General features: G+C 49.7%; 2 pseudogenes; both read right to left on the reverse strand.

The window, feature by feature from the left end:
• Positions 1 to 1,622: 1,622 nt before the first annotated feature.
• On the reverse strand, positions 1,623 to 2,453 carry LOC103639906 (digalactosyldiacylglycerol synthase 1, chloroplastic-like; annotated as a pseudogene).
• Positions 2,454 to 2,728: 275 nt separating this feature from the next.
• Positions 2,729 to 3,791, reverse strand: LOC103638301 (beta-carotene isomerase D27, chloroplastic-like; annotated as a pseudogene).
• Between the last annotated feature and the right edge of the window lie 1,881 nt (positions 3,792 to 5,672).

The raw sequence follows: 5,672 nt of genomic DNA on the forward strand, positions 1-5,672 counted from the left end.
TTTGGCTTTAATCCAAAACGGCTTCTATTGTTTTCTACATTTTGTAGTCTGAATAACTGGCTTTATTCTGAAGCGATCATAAGTATTTCTTAACAAGCACTACCCACAGCCACAGGACAAAAAACTAAATCGAATCAATTACGGTGTCATCGATGTACAAAAACAATGACAACAGTGATATATTTATAGAGGATTGCAGGCTCAGCGAGCTAGCAATCGCAAAACATCAACCACAGTGAAAATTTTCCATCTATAAAATCACAGAGCTCGTTTATCTCGTTTATACATGCATGGGGATGGGAGCTAGGTAGGTCAAGTTAGAAAGCCACACACGGATTCATCGTCTTCATGTTCGGAGACTGTTCCTGCTTGGCGGCAACAACCCATTGGGTAGGCTGAACAACCGACTCCTCTTGGGCTCTGAGATCCTCACCTGTGTTATTGTTGTCGCCAGTGCGTCAACTATATCACATTCATCTCGCTCTTTAGAGTTGTCACTTGAGGATTTTGAAGATGAAGACTCGCAATAACCAAACCTGACTATCTCCCGATGAATCATGGGAGCTGTAGTTTTGTTAGTATCCCATAGGTTAGAGAATTCAGCTTTCTGCGGGCAATAAGTGTAGAATAAGACCTAGAGGTGCCCTGTGTTCAAAGCCATTAGGAAAAGTCAATGAGAAATTGAGAATCATATATATATATATACATATATATATATACTAGGTAAACGCCCGTGCGTTGCTACGGAGTGAACATGTTATGATAAGATATGTTGAAATTAAAAAAAACTAACTTTCATTTTATCTTTTTGTTATCATCTTTTATGGCACTCCACGTTATATGGCTACTCATGAATGCTGCCAAAACTCAATAGACGACTCGGATGAATAGATGTAAAAGAACACATCACAGACACAGATCGATGCACTGATGGTAGAAGAACGTACCTGAGAAGAGTCCATTCTGCTGCTCAAGTGCCTCTGATCCCTCGAACTAAAAATTATCAAGAGCTCAGGTGAGTGAAGGTTCTGCTCGAACCGTAAGACAAAGCGCCGAGCGTGGGGATCAGAGATGTGGACACGAAACGGGGAGGCAGACAACCAAGCCACGTACCCTGCACGACAACATCTCGATGGTGCAGTTGGTGCTGATCGGGGAGACGTGGAGGTCAGCACCGGGGCGACCTCGAAGACGAGGAGCTCGACGAGGTGAAGCACGTAGATGGTGGGTGCGGATGGATGATGCCATGTTGCGGGCGCGGCCAACGCTAGACCGCCATCCTGGTACCCTGGACTACTATAAGCAGCATTGTGTGGATATTCGTCTCTTAACTTTTTAAGACTATGTTTCTCTAATTCAGTGGCAAAAGCAGATAAATATTGTGCTGACAGTCTGCTGGAGTTATGAACTTTTGATATCCATGTACTACAAATTTCTGCAATAAAACACCAAATTTAAGGAGAAAGAACCTTATTACAGAGTACAAAACAATGGCCAAAGTTTGTCATGCGTGCTACAATTACAATACTCCAAACATTAGTCGACATAAGAGCGACATGGTGTATTATGTACACATATACCTACGATTAGCTTTGGGTGCTCATCAGTCATCACCAGCCATATCACCAGCCATATACAGGGTGCTACTTAAGGAGGCAAGAGACTAATATCCACACAATGCTGCTTATAGTAGTCCCGGGTACCAGGAATGGCTTCGGTTGCCAGCCTGAGAACCTCATTGCCAGTTAAGCATCGATGGGCCAACGCTAGACCGCCATCCATGATGTCGGACAAATTAGGATGTGAGGTTCTTTTATTCTTTCTTTTCCTACCTTGTTCAGGCTGAGCAGCCTCATTGTTCAGATCCTTGTCAAGGTCTGAGTACTCCATGAATCTCTCAGTCACTGCCTCCCACGAAAGGTTGTATCTTTGCTCAGGGGTTAGCGGTTAGGGTTCTCTATCCATTGCCTCTTTCACTCTCGCAACAAACTCCTATGAAGTCTTGTATGTCAAACAGTTCGGAAATGACATGAAAAACTCATTTGATGGATGTTCTGCGCAAATCACGAATTTCCCCATTGCAAGAGCCTCTGCTGTTGTTGTGCACAGGACATCACTAATGCTCGGATTTTTGAAAACCTTGTACCTAAAAAAAAATACAAACAGCAAATGGCAGTATCAGTAACCAACAAAAAAAGTGGAATACATAATTAATTATCTTTGACAATTGCCTTAAAGTTTCTTGTTTGATACGTACCCATGGAGTGAATTATCAGCATGATCCCTTCCCTTGAAAATAATTGAGACTCAAATCTAACCTTCTGGCAGTGGATTGAACTTCTTGCGAGTCCTCACCACTTTCGTATACATCTAACTTGAATCCTTCTAAGTCGCTTTTATGTTTAGCCATCAAATATGAGTTCTCTATAACCTTTGGCCCAATAGTTGACATTTCAGCCTGTGCTCGAAGAAAATCAGCAAAAAAGTAGGGCTTCTATGAGCCGAGAGAGCTCACCAACTCACTGCTACGTCCCTGATAAACTGTGCTGGTTCAGATCAACGCTCGGACGACACAACCGCTCTACAAGAACCACAGGGAACAAAGGCATTTGATCATCAAAAGGAACGGAAATGCGCCAAATTTGTTACAGAGTGCTCTGTCCTGGTTCAGAATAAAACTTGTATATAACTTTACTAATAGTTTACAAGCTACATTTTTGTATAAAAAACACAAATGATACTTCTTCCATCCCAAGTCCGGCCGGCAAACTCTGCGCATGCATGTATGGACCTATTGAAGCTTGGGACAGGCCGGGGCAGACGACGTCGACATGGAACCTGAAGAAAACAAAGCAAAAGGTCGGTTTAGAATGCGCAGTGCTTCAGTCTGTGCTGCTGAATCTAGGAGCGAGCTACCACCACTCACAGAGGCTCGGGTAGCAAGCTTGCTTCAACGCCGGGTCCTCTTCCAACGGAGGCGGCACCTGGCCGTATATCATCTCGCAGCTCATGTCTTCGAAATATGCACTTGGTTGAGATCCACGGATGGCCATGGATCAATCAATCCATGTTCATCGCCCCCTGAATAATAGAGCCAAGCAGAGCACTCACTTGGGTTCATGGTGAGGGGGAGCCCGAACTCGTTGGTGAAGAAGTCCTGTGTGGGGACCTTGCACATGTTGACGCACATCCCCACGCAGCCGCTGCTCTCCAGGTACCGGCACTTCTCGATGTGCACCTCGCTGCGCTGCCGGAGGCCGCCGACCTCCACCTCCACCACCTTCGAGGGGCCCACGAGCCAGCGGAAGAAGGGCATGGTCAGCGCCGCGTTGAACTCGCAGGCCCACCGCGTCGGCGGGAACTGCCGCCGGAACTGCGTCGGCGCGCCGGGGCGCGGCATGAACAACAGCACCTCGCGCACCGCCTCCTCCAGCTGCGCGCGCGCCCCAACATCACCCGCCGCGACACGTCCACGAAGCTCTCGTAGTCCCACTCCCACACGCCCTCTTCTCCTTCGCCTGTGCCGCCAACTTCTTCGCCGCGTACTTCTCCATCTTGCGCGCGAACAGCCCCATGAACACACGCTCCAGCGGGCTGTCCCGGTACTCCGTCTTCTCCCCCATGGGCGCCGTCACCACGCAACGTACGCGCACAGTGCCACCGCCGTGCCTCTTCTTCGGCACGCCTATCGTCGGTGCCCTCCTCCGGCATGCGACCGCCATCGTCCCGACACGCGCGGCGAGGCAGAGCTCCATTGTAGGTCGCGGTAGCGGTGCGATGCTGTCGAGAGAGAGAGAGCCTCTGCAGCAGGTGCCATGATGGCCACAATTATCCTACGTTGCAACACACGTCGATGCGGGCGAAGGCAAGATCTAGAGGAAGCCAAAGGGGAACCAGGAAATCATGTGTTTGGACGGCGAAATAATCGAAGATGTGAGGGGATCCATCCTTATCTGGCTTGGGATGCGTCAGTCTCAATGTGGGTGGTTCTCGGGCGACCACAGTCCGGGTCCCCACCACCGGGGCACCATCAGCTCCTACGGACTGCGGCGACGCAGTGGACATGGATCCCGATGATGCTACGGCAGCAGACTTCATCTTGGCGTGGACCTTGAGGTCGGCGTCGATGCAGAAGAGGATGTCCTCTCCAGGGAGGTGGGTCGACGGCAGCGAGTACGCCGAGTAGCGCACTGCCGACTACGGTGCGGGGTCCGACACCATCGGGCGGTCATCGGGAGCTCAGCAACAAGCATCGCACGATGCGGGGCAGACTCCGGATGGGGGCGGGGGCACGATATCCTCTGGATTCCGGCCATGTGTGCTTCAGGTCGGGGCTAATGCCGCTCGATTGGTGGTAGCGCCTCCCAACATCCCCGCACGTGTAGGCTCACAGAGGGAGCGCGACTGCCATGGATGGAAGGGGGCGCCGTGGATGGAAGAGCGTCGTGGGGGAGGCACGGTTTGCGGGCGCGGCTGCCATGAATGCGTGATCTGGGAAGGACCTTCCCTGACGCGTGATTTGGGAAGCACCTTCCCTGGCACGGGCGCGGCGGCTGCCATGGATGCGTGATTTGGGAAGGCGCCTTCTCTGGAGCATGATTTGGAAAGCACCTTCCCTGGCGCGTGATTTGGGACTGACGAATGCATGATTTGTGGACCGACAGATGCGCGGCGGCTGCCATGGATGCAAGTTAAATCTTGTATGTCTGTCGCTGCCATGACGGATGCGTGATTTGTGGACCGACAGATGCTTGAACCAGAGAAGTACTGCCATGATTTGTGGGCAATTCACAGCGGATCCATCTCGCGTCAGGGAAGAGGGAGCGGGGCGCGCGGGCAGACGGGCGTCGAGAGGCAGAACCGGCACACGGGTGTGGACGCCTACAATAAGGGCTTATAGAGTAGTAAAGATATATAAAGCACAAGTTACAAGGGTGCTTGAACTTAGGGAGAACATCTTCGGCATCAGGCCTTGAAGAGACCTCTTGATTAAGCATTCGGCCAATGAGATCATGAACAAGCAGTGACACAGATGCCAACTGACTGCTGTGAAAGTCAAGTTCAGCAGTCTTTATAACATCAAAGATAGCTTCGACAGATTTTCCTTGGAACGGAAGAGTGCCCATCAACAGAACATGCAGAAGCACCACGACAGCCCATACATCTACCTTTTGGGAGTAATTTCCTAGTAGAACCTCAGGTGCCAGATATGCCAGGCTGCCAGCAACACCAGTCAATTGCTGACCTGCTCAAAGTTGAACAACATATTAGTGAACACCAAACCTGCAGCAAGTAACAGAGTCAAAAGACACGGTTCAAGAGCAACATCTAGTTTTGACCTAGCCGCAACTTTGTTTCTAGCTTGAGAACACCACCTTTGTAACCTCAAATAAAATAAAGATCTAACAAATATTAACATAGAAGTCAGGTCATATCATAAAACCTAAGGCGACATTTGGCACAGCTCCTGAGAACGGATTCTCCGTGAGCATCACTCCTTAGCCAAACAGCAAAATGGCGCACATATACTGGTGGGATCTAAAAAACATGCGCCTCACTGCTCCCTATTTAATCTCCACCAAAATCAGTCCAGAATCAACCCTCTGCTCCCCACCCTACTCCCCCGCTGGAATCACTATAATCACTTCACTAAAGAATCAATGTGCTAGGGT

The sequence above is a fragment of the Zea mays genome, chromosome 9 (assembly GCF_902167145.1).
Source record: "Zea mays cultivar B73 chromosome 9, Zm-B73-REFERENCE-NAM-5.0, whole genome shotgun sequence".
Classification (NCBI taxonomy): Eukaryota; Viridiplantae; Streptophyta; class Magnoliopsida; order Poales; family Poaceae; genus Zea; species Zea mays.